Genomic DNA, 11,216 nt, shown 5'->3' with positions numbered 1-11,216 from the left:
GGCAATGATGGGGAAGAGGGGGAGCAGGAGGGATCGAGGTCCCATCTCCTCCAACTGGCCTTGCAGGGGGCGATGGATGCTCTGGCCAGGGGCTCCCAGAGGTATCACAGGTGCACCCAGCTCTGGAAGGAGATGCTACTCTCCAGCGCTCACAGCTCCTGGCACCCATCCCGTCCCACCGCCCCATGCCGGGCAAAGCTCCTTGAGATGGCACGGCAGGCCGACCTTTTTTGAGGATCTCCTCTGCCACCGCCGAGCCACCCACTCACCCGCCCACCCTCCTCCTGCTGCTGCACGGCACGTGCATCTGGCACTCCGCTGCTGTGCCACTGCTGTCCCTCTCCCTCCAGCTGGCCGGGGCTGTGTGTAATGCATCCAGCATGCAGGGTCCTCCAGGTCTGGGTGGAGCTAGTGCTAGGGCTAGAGCAGAGCCGGGGCTGGGGGGTCGACCTGGATGCTAAGTGGGTGAAGAAAGAGAGGGAAAGCCCAATTTTCCAAATATTTGGCAAATATTTACCACCTGGCAAAAGTTGGAAAACAATTATAAAAAGGGGGAAAACCGACTATTCTCAGAAGAAAATTTGCAGGGGAGGGGTGTGTTCCAAAAACTAAAAATGTTTTGACTAAACCCTCTTTTTTAACAACATTTAGTTCCTGCATTTTAGTCAGAATTGTTTTGGTCATCTCAATAAATAACAGGGCTTCTTCTTTAGCTCAAGCCATGGGGGTCTGGGCCTTTGGAGCAGGAGGAGCTAAGTTCTATCCCTACTGTAGCCCTACAGGACTAATTGGCCACAGTGTGTAATGGTGAATTTCTAGGTGGCCCTGCAGTGACTACAATATGTCATTTCAGGGCACTGAGCGCTTTGGCCCTGACCCAGCAAAGCTTGCTTTACTTTAGGCACATGACTTGTCCCATTGACCTCAGACAGCCTTAAAGTTAAACACTTGGCAGGATCGAGCCCCTACATCCCTTCATTAGCATCACAGCATATTATCAGCACCAGCACAGGGTGTAAAGCTGGAAGTTCTCTCTGCGTAACAAGGAAAGTCCACGTTTTACGGTGTTCTAGCAGCAACTAATCACCCGTGGTAGAACACTGCAATATCCTCCCCTGGGGAGTGAGGAGGCAATAACTTGTTAGTACCAATTTCCAACTATTATCTGCTGGCTTCATGAGAATTATTATTACATGAGAATTTGCAAGTCTCCCTCTTTCTCTGATTCATGCCCTGCTCTTTCTTTCTTTCTTTCTTTCTTTCTTTCTTTTACCCAGCATTTTCTTCTCCCCATCTCTCTCCATCACCCCGGCCAGATGTTTCTGCCACCAGGTGCTCAATATCTCTGCAGGTTCTCACCTTTCTCATTTTCCTTCCCCTTCCCTTTTCCTCCCCAACCCGAAGCCTGAAGGGTTTGAGAAGGAAACGACCTACAACTTCCTGCTCTGTGCAGCTGGTAAGAGTCCCACCCCTCCTGACCTGCCTCTGCAAAAGGAAGTGTGGAAACCCCGGATGTCCAAGGGGAAGAGCTAACTAGAAGCAGTAATATGGAACTGAGAAAGTGGGACACCTCCAGCTGGTTAACAAGGAAACATTTCCTAACACTGAAGGGCTGGAATGGCCCCCAAGGGAAGGGCTGGAAGCATAGGTCTTCGGGAATGGTTCCTGGGGGAATGGGCTAGATTAGGGTTACCATATTTTAAGTGTCCAAAAAGAGGACACTCCACGGGGCCCCGGCCCCACCCCAAGTCTGCCCCCTCCCCTGAACGCTTCGTCCCCCTGCCCTTCCCCCTCCCCCTCCCCTGCTTCCCGTGAACATTTGATTCACGGGAAGTCTGAAGCAGGCAGGCAGCAGGTAAGCTGGGGCTGGGGCTGGGGTTGGGGGGTGCGGCCCAATCCCCCCCCCCCCCCCCCCGGCTGAGCGGCTCCCTCCGGCGGCCAGCCGGCTGGCCCAGGCCAAGAGGCTCTGGCCCCGGCATCTCCCGCCTGGCTCGGCTCGGGCCCTGGGGCACCGGCCCCCAGCCGAGCACCGCCGGCCCCGACCCCTGGCCGAACACCGCTGGCCCCAGCCCCGCACCGCCGCCCCGGCCCCGCACCGCTGGGCCCCGGCCCTCGGCCCCGCACCGCCGGCCCCAGCGGCTCTGGCCCCCAGCCAAGCACCGCCGGCCCCTCCCTCCCTATTTGCCCGGACATGTCCAGCTTTTTGGGATTTCCTCCCGGACGGGGATTTGAGGCCCAAAAAGCCGGACATGTCCGGGAAAATCCGGACATATGGTAACCCTAGGCTAGATGGGATTTAATGGGGCTTTCCCCTTCTTGCACTATCTGATTCCATGGAGTGAAATTACAAACTGGAAGGTGCCAGAGAAAGAGCTGGAGACTGCAGTTCCCTTGTTTCACCAGGTGGTGGCACCTCGCTCCATGTGAAGGGCTGGGATGGCGGGTGAGGGGATCCACACCTGAGAGGGGAGTTGGGGATGGGTGGGGGGTTCACTATAAAGCTATGGAGGAATGGAGCTGCTAAAGGCAGGGAGCCCCTGTGCAGTGCCAGGGGAAAGACAGCAGCAGGGGCAGTGTCCCAGCTCCTGTGCTGGGGCCTGGTCACCGCTACACGGGGGGATTTTACTACAATCCCATCTATGTCACTTTTCCCCAGGAAAGACAGTGCCTCAGCCAGTGTCCCTGAAGCTCCCAGAGAACGTGGTGCAGGGCTCGGCCAGAGCCTATTTCTCAGTGCTGGGTAAGTGAGGCCGTCCGAAGAGCCCGGCTTTGGGTGCTGTTGCCGTCCCTTCCCCGTGCCTGACGTTAGTGGTCTTTCCACCCATTCCACTCCTCACCCCGTTGTGCACCCATCACAGCCCCTCCATTTATCCCCCAGCTACCCACTGCTGCAGTCTCTTGCTAGCACTTCACCCCTTTTTCTCTCTCCTTCCCCTGTCTCTGCCTCTGGGCCTACGTCTCTAGCAATTCGTCCAGCCTAGTGCTCCCATCTGTCCTTCCAGCAGCACGCCCTTCACTTTGCCTTTCATGTGTCCCTTCTCTGTCTCCTTCTTTCTCTGTGTATCTCTCTCTCTTTCCCTCCTATTGCCTGTGATCTCACAAGCCTGTTATGGATGTCTCACACTAGCATCCTTGCTCTGCGGTGCACTCTGCCTCCACAGGCCGGCTCTGGGCCACACTGACTCCCTGTATCTCCATCCCCAGGCGATATCCTGGGCACAGCCATGCAGAACCTGCAGCAGCTCCTCCAGATGCCCTTCGGCTGCGGGGAGCAGAACATGGTCCTGTTTGCCCCCAACATCTACGTCCTGGACTATCTGAATAAGACGGGGCAGCTGAGCGAGGAGACCAAATCCAAGGCCATCGGATACTTAGTCAGCGGTGAGAAGGGACGGGGCTTTTGTTTCTTCACTTGCTCCCTTCCAAGGTTGTGCTGGGAGCTTTTTGTGTCTGCCTTGCTCAGATAATGCTCCAACTGGGAAGGATAGACAGACTGAGGGGACCACCTGTCTCTTGGGTGGGAGAGGGAACGCACTTGTACCTTCTCAACCCTGTCATCCCATTGCTCTCCAGTGTGTGAGCCCAGTGGTAATTCACTCTTACCCAGCAAACCAGACTCGGGTCCTCAGATGGTCTATAGGCCTTTCCTAGCCACCAGTGTATTGGCAGCACCGTCACAACTGACCCCTCGTCATTCACCTTTGAACCAGGGCCTCTGACACCCCCTTCCCCCTCACCCCGCACCAGAGGTCAGAGGTTCCCTTTCCCAGGAGCTACTCCGAGTAGTTACTTCATTAATGGTTGGTGTTACAATTGATCGCTTCCCAACAGGGGGCGCCATAGCACATTAGCATGCTTAGATCTAGGGTGACATCTAGGAACGTAGAGAACTCTACTCTCTGGAAGTGCTTGATGGGAGAAGATGGGTCCATGTGGATGAATGATACAGCCTGGGTGCTGCACTGCACTGGGTGCATTTCTGCTGATGACATGCAAGGCGGAGAAGAGCTGGGTTGGTTCTGCACGTCTGGCAGCAGTAAATGGAGCAAAACCTGGGTTTAAGCCTTGTTTTCACTAGGGGAGATGTGTCTATTTGTGACACATTTAGCCGACTTGTAGTTTTAATACATGTTAGTTGATCAAGGTAAACTCTAGGCTCCTCGCTAAGGTTAACTCAACCAGCTAACATGTGTGAAACTACAAGTGCCTTGTCTGTGTTAGGATTGAAACACGTGTTAGCTAGCAATGTTGGTAATGCTCCTTTATTCCTAATGTGGACATGACCTTTGCCAGTAAAGCCAGTAGCCATGACTCTGAACACACACGGGGCAGAGCTGCTGAGTGACAAGGGGCCTTTTCCACATAGTCACTTTTCAGAACAGCCCCAGTTTGGATCACACCTTTGATTATTCCTCATTCTCCATTTCTGCTCCACCCTGTTTTTAATGAGGGTTAGCAATCATTCAGAGACAGCCTTCCCATTTATTTTAGGTGCTGCAAAGGGATCCTTGAACCTGGTATAGGTGGCTAGTAGATGCACATCATAACCCTGTTGCCTGTACTTTCTTTTAACGCCTAACAGAAGACCCAGGCCTCTCTGCTGAGACACTGAGGCTGTTTTTAGGAATGGGAGGCCTGCCTGGTACAATTAAAGCAGGATGTTTGTGTGTAGACAGGGCTGAAAATTCTCTTTTCCTAGCTGGACTTTATTGCAGTAAAACCCAACTTCATTCTCCCTTTCAGGTTACCAGACACAGCTGAGTTACAAACACTGGGATGGCTCCTACAGCACATTTGGGCCACGTTATGGGCAATCAGGGAACACCTGGTAAGATTTCAGTGCTACTGAATTCTTTCCCTTCTCTTGTTATAACCTGGAGCTTGCCCATTGTTAACAGGTGCTGATCATGAAGGGGCGGAGGAGAGGGGAGGAGCTCTAGAGCTGATGATGTGGGATAAGGCAACTATGAGAAGTGGTAGGGAAGGGAGATCTCCCTTAGTTCATATGCTAGAGGCCTGCGATTTTGGATTAATAACCATTTACAGCCATCTGATTCCCTGCTCAGCTCAGGTTAGAGCAGCCTGGGGGCTGTTCTAACTTGCTCCACGTGGTCACAGTCCCCTGAGGATCATACGTCAGCTCGGTGTGTCCAGAACACAGCACACTCCAGCCACTCACTCTCTGTACTAGGGGCTATATGGAGAATGGCGTAAAAGTGCCGGCCAAAGATTCCCCTGCTGGGTGACTTGCTGGTAGTTTCAGCTCCCTTTGTGTTACCTGAGCAGGGTGCAGGGGTCAGAACAGGGCAGAGAATCCACCCAGAAGTCCTGATTGTGGATACTTGTCCTTTCTGAAATTATGTGTTTGACCCTCCGATGGAAAATTTAGCCACCACTGCCCTCAGGATAATGAGGTGGCTGGTAACTCAGGGTGGAGCCATCACAGCCCCTCAATGCTTAGTGCATGCCTTGCTCGGTGAAGAAACAGGTTCTGCAGGGAGTGGTGGGTGGGCAGCTCTGTAGGGGTTGCTCTTCCCTCTGCCACTACTGACTCTATTGCCCCAGTGTGGTGCTAGGGGGCGCTGTGCAGCAGGGAGCGGGGCGGGTGGCTCAGTAAGGGGCATTCTCCCTCTCAGTGCTGAGCCCAGTCTGATGCTAAGGGGTGCTGTGCTGCTGTTTTTATAATAAGAAAGTGCAGAGCCAGTGTCCTGGCCATTCCTGGTCAATGAAGATGCTGAGGACTGTTCTCCCAAGGGTTCTGGACAACCACCTTCTACCCCCTAAACTGTGCCCCGGCCGTTTGAAACCAATGAAGGAAGCTGGCTCACTTCCTGTCCTAAAACGGGCAGTTTTGCTGTGCCCTGTCAGACAACTGCTGGGTCTTGCCCCCAGGCTCTGCTGCATGTCAGTAGGTGGCTGAGTGAGATAATGGTTCCCAGGCCCATGGCCACCAGCTCTCTGGCCCCTGCTGCTTCCCCTCAGGCTGGCGATGCCCCAGGACCCCGTCCCCTCCAGCGAGCACAGGGCATGGGAGGGAGCTCTCACCGCTGTCCGCTCTCTGTCACAGGCTGACGGCCTTCGTTCTCAAGTCCTTCGCGCAGGCCCGCTCTCAGATCTTCATCGAGGAGAAGCACATCCAGGACGCCCTGGCCTGGCTCGCTGGCAAGCAGAAGGACAACGGCTGCTTCCGCAGCTCCGGGACGCTCCTGAACAATGCCATAAAGGTAGGGTTACCATATTTCAGCGAGCAAAAAAGAGGACGGGAGGAGCCCCGCCCTAGCCCCGCCCCTGCCCCTCCCACTTCCCGCCCCCCCCTGACCTCCCAACCCTCCCCCCGTTCCTTGTCCCCTGACTACCCCCTCCTGGGACCCCTGCCCCTAACTGCCACCCAGGACTATCTAAGCCTCCCTGCCTCTTGTCCCCTGACTGCCCCAACCTTTATCCACACCCCCACCCCCAGACAGACCCCTGGGACTCCCACGCCCCATCCAACCACTCCCCACCCACTGACAGCCCCCCCCCAGAACTCCCAACCCATCTAAACCCCTCTGCTCCCTGTCCCCTGACTGCTCCGATCCCTCTCCGCACTCCTGCCCCCTGACAGCCCCCCCCAGAACTCCCAACCCATCTAAACCCCTCTGCTCCCTGTCCCCTGACTGCTCCGATCCCTCTCTCCACTCCTGCCCCCTGACAGCTCCCCCCCAGAACTCCCAGCCCCCTACCCCCCCCCCGCTCCTTGTCCCCTAACTGCCCCCTCCTAAGACCCCCCCCAACTGCCCCCCAGGACCCTACCCCCTACCTGTACCCTGACTGCCCAAAACTTTCTCCACTCCCCCCAAAAAGCCCCCCCCGTTTCTTGACCTCCACCTCCAGAACCTTCCTGCCCCCTGACCTCCTTACCCTGCTGCTCAGAACAGAGTGTTGGGCTCTGTGCAGCCGAGCCGGACACGTGGCTGAGCTCCCCAGCACAACAAAACCCGGTCTGGCCCTGCACAGTGTTGCCGGACTGGGCTGCAAGGCAGCTGCTGGCTCAGAATGCAGGGCGGATCCGGCTCCTCTACAGCTGCTCCTGAGTCCAGCCCGGGACTTCCCTGCAGCCCTCCCAGCCACTCTCTGCTAATCCCGGACATTGTGAGTGCTTTACAAATTCCCCCCGGACGCTATTTTTAGCACACAAAAGGAGGACATGTCCGGGGAAATCCGGACGTATGGTAACCCTACATAAAGGTGACGTATCCATCCAGCTGGCTTCCCATGGGCCTCATGGGACCCATACAGGACTCCAGTGACACGACGAAAGCCTGCAACTGTGCATGGGAACAGCTCAGCCACTGCAGCACATGGGGCTGGGGCAGGGGGCTTGGAGATGGGATCTAGCAAGGGAGGCAAGAGCGGGGGAGAACCATACTGTACATGGAGCGACCATGGGTAGAGGAAAGAAGAGGGGCAGATACCTGGAAGCTACCATAGTGTGGGAAAGACTGGGATGTAGAACGCCCCGGGAGGAGGAGCCAGTGGGCGGGGTTTCGGGGTTAATGCCTCTCTCTGTGGTTCCCTGCAGGGCGGGGTGGACGATGAGGTCACGCTCTCTGCCTACATCACCATCGCGCTGCTGGAGATTCCTCTGCCCGTCACTGTACGTACCTGTAACCTCTCAAGCCACAGACAGAGCTGGGGACCCCCAAGTCACAGCCTCCCATCCCGAGAGAGAAGCCTTTAAAAAAGGGGGAAATCCAGTCAGAAAAGTCTTTAAATTAAGGTCCAAATCTGGAACTGGAATTTCCCTGCAGCTTCCCTTCCAGTCCAGGGCGCTGGTTCTGTCTCCTCTCTAATCCTTTTATATGATCTTTATTTAAAAACTTTTGAGGTGGCGTTTGCTTGATCCTCTCTTACAAGCCTACAGCTTAGAGTTTTACAGATATTTAACACTTGGGTAAATAACACTTAACCCCTTGGCAGTTGGCACCAGCCAAATGGGTCCCCATCAAGGGCTGATTTCTGTTCTCCTTCAGTTAGGTCTGCTCCACACCCAGAAATCGCACTGGCAAAAGTTTCATCATCAGCGAGCAACCGAAAAGACTATATTGGTGCAGTGAGTTCACACTGGTCCAGTTGTGCCAGCGCGTTGTGTTCACCTAGTATCAGGCCAGATTGGCAAAAGTGTGGTGCGTTGTGGGTAGGCATCCCAGTGCCCTCTGTGCCACTTTCAGCAGCACTGCCCTGTGCGGAAATGTTGCTGCGTAGCTTTCGCTGTGCTTGTGGGAAATGTTCACTCAGCACGTGGGACAAGGTAGCAAGTAGCAGGAACAGCTGTGGCTGTGGAGAATGTGCTGACTGTGTAAAAGCCAGGCGGGCTTCCCATCACTGGGCCCTTGGTTCAAAAGTGCTGCCAGACAGTGTCTGCTAAAGGGAATGTTGCACTGTGGGACTGCAGTGGAAGGACCACTTACACTGGTACTGCCAGTGAGCATACACCTTACCACTGTGCTGATATAACTCCACTGACATGGGGCTTATGCCACTCCAGAAAAGGGAGTCAGTGTGCCCCCAGAAGTTGAGGATTTTTGTCAGTAGGCAAGTTGAGTGTGAACGTGTGCCAGGCTATGCCCAGAAAAGCTGAGTTCTGTAACTTGAGTCTAGACCAGGCTTTAGATGTGTGGTGCTACTGGCTGCAGGCAGACAAGACAAGTGGATGTGGCCCAACATGGCCTGCTTGTTAACATTGTCCTGATGACGTGGCAGCCAGTTCCCATCCACTGTCATTAGACTAACCTGATCCCCTGTATTTAATTGAGGAAAGTTGATGTCCTGATTAAGCCCTTCTCAGATAGAAGGAGTATAAACCCCAAAGGCATTTTGTTTTCAGGCTTTCCTGTCTCAAAACCAGCTGAACTCATTCCCTCTCTTAGCAGACACCAAGTGCTAGGAAGGTTCAGATCAAAACATTTTGAAAAGAGTTTCAAGCCACTGAAAATGGGACTGTCTGCTGGACTTTCCATTCTCAGCCATTGACGAAAACAGATGAACTGCCCTGCTGTGTATGCACCTGTGCACATTGGTATCCCTTGGAATGTCTTTATGGGAAATGTCTGATTCCAAACTTTGCTTCTCAAATGTTCCTAAGTGAGTACTGACCACAGGACAAATTTAAAGGGTCAGGTTCCCCAGTACACCATCGCCATTCACCAATCACTGGTTCGCTCTGGATGCTTAGTGCTAGCCTAGTGATGCAACGCAGCTGTAAACCAGCCACTACGCATTGCTGGAGTGGTGAAAGCGAGAGAGTGTCCTGGGGAATATGGCTCTGAAAGGTCAGTTATTGTTTAGAGTTACCCATGTGTCAGAAAGTCCGGAAAAAAATACTTCATAAAATGGAAAAAGTGCATATTGTTTCCTGCCTGCTGAGCTCACAGACTGAATTCACCTCCATGGTGACCTCTCCCTTCCCTCTCTCAGCCCATGTCTCTCTCCCCACACAGCACTCTGTGGTCCGTAATGCTCTGTTCTGTCTGGAGACGGCCGCAGAGCAGGGAGGAAACCACGTGTACACCAGGGCGCTACTGGTCTACGCCTTTGCCCTGGCAGGGAAGGAGGAGAAGCGCAGGGCATTGCTGGACTCGCTTGACAAGGAAGCTGTGAAAGAGGGTGAGAGTTCCCGACGGGCCCTTCTCCTGCATCCCAGCCCACTGGCCCTACCTCCCCCACTTGTAAGGTGACCATGTATTGAGAATCATATACAGGTGCTCAGAGGGGAAACCACAGCAGGGGAAAGTTAGGAGGCACCAGGACCAGGCGGGAGAATGTCTTATTTGACATGAAGAAACAAGATTGAGAGAGAGGCAGCCCAGGCAGCCAGGACCGGCCCCCGGCACATTTCTGACCTCACAGCATGTTGTATCCCTGCCCTTTTAAACTGGATCATTGATTGTATCCTTCAGTATCCAATCTACCTATTAGGTAAAATGTCAACATTCCCTTTGTATTTGTCTCCCTTGCGTTTGCCCTTTCCCTTGTCCCTGCCTTCCCTCCATTTGCCCTCTTCCTCTACTCCGGAGCTTGTTAGCTTTTCCTCAGTTTGTTTCAGTCTGTTTTCCCCTTATCTACACTGTGAAATAACTGGTCTCTCCTTTCTTTTCCTCGTGCTCTCTTCCTCCTTCCCCCAAGTCTCCCAAACTCTTTCCTGCCTCCCATACCAAAAGCTCTCACATACTCCCTACTTCCCAGTCCACAAAATCAAAGGCATACTGTCCTGGTATCTTGTACTCCACAAATCTCTCTCTCCCCACACACACACTGCAGCCTGCCCCAGGCACAAGCTAATGCACAAGCGCATGCAAGGTTGCCCCAGGATCCACTCACACACAGGCTCCTTCTCCCCCACCCGAAAGCCACTCACACACACACGCAGGCTGCCCCCAACCCTAGTGCACATGGGATTTGTTATGCAGGGTCCCAGCACACGCACACTCCATGTTTCCTTCCCATCACAACAGACACCTGGGTTCTCTGTCCCATGCCCCAGCCCCCACAAACACAGATCCTCAGCCCCACACTCATAGGCCTCATGCAGGTGAGGAAACTCACTGTGTTAGAAAATGCATTAGCTGACACACTGCTAAAGACAACTCAGCACCTAGTCTAGACAGGATCAGCTGGGGTGAAAAACAGCAGCTGGTCGTGGCCAACCAAATCACATTAGCTGCCTGTAGCTCACCTGAGTGCACCCCATAGCCTAAATTTACAAATAGCAAATGAATTTATAAGCCCAGCCATCCCTGTCTATGCTAGGTGCCAAGTATTCTTGACCAGTGTGCTGCTTAATGCATTTTCTTTTCTAACACAGAGCATTTCCCCAGGGTAGATGGACCTTCAGGCCTTGTCTACCCTCAAAATTCATTCTGCTGTATCTGTACTGGTATAGTTAAAGTGGTGTGACTCCCCCGGTGTGGATACAATTATAGCAGTGTGAAGGTGTTCATACCAATAGAACTGTTCCCGTACAGCTCTACCAGTACAAGACACCTTTATGCTGGTATAACTGTGCCCAGACTAGAGGTACCAGTAGAAAAGTCACAGCCCTAACCAAAATAGTTGTAGTGGCACAAAATCTGTGTGTTGGCCAGGTCTTAGAAGCGTCTTTTCTCCCTTCCACCCTTCTTGAGTGTCTTTCCCCTCCTCCCCAACCATGTGTGCAGATTCTCTCCCTTTCCTGCCCT

At 53.8% G+C, this 11,216-nt stretch overlaps 1 protein-coding gene and 1 pseudogene across 2 annotated transcripts in view; one reads left to right on the top strand and one right to left on the bottom strand.

Moving 5' to 3' along the window:
- The window catches only part of LOC135977478 (alpha-2-macroglobulin-like), a 63,356-nt gene that overhangs the window by 38,339 nt on the left and 13,801 nt on the right, over positions 1–11,216 (bottom strand). The gene's annotated exons all lie outside the window — the stretch shown is intronic.
- The window catches only part of LOC135977479 (alpha-2-macroglobulin-like), a 54,154-nt pseudogene continuing 44,342 nt past the window's right edge, over positions 1,405–11,216 (top strand).

This window comes from Chrysemys picta, unplaced genomic scaffold, assembly GCF_011386835.1.
Source record: "Chrysemys picta bellii isolate R12L10 unplaced genomic scaffold, ASM1138683v2 scaf1, whole genome shotgun sequence".
NCBI classification, from domain to species: Eukaryota; Metazoa; Chordata; order Testudines; family Emydidae; genus Chrysemys; species Chrysemys picta.
Note: the sequence above shows the minus strand (reverse complement) of the source record. Positions and strands in the feature narration are given on the sequence as shown.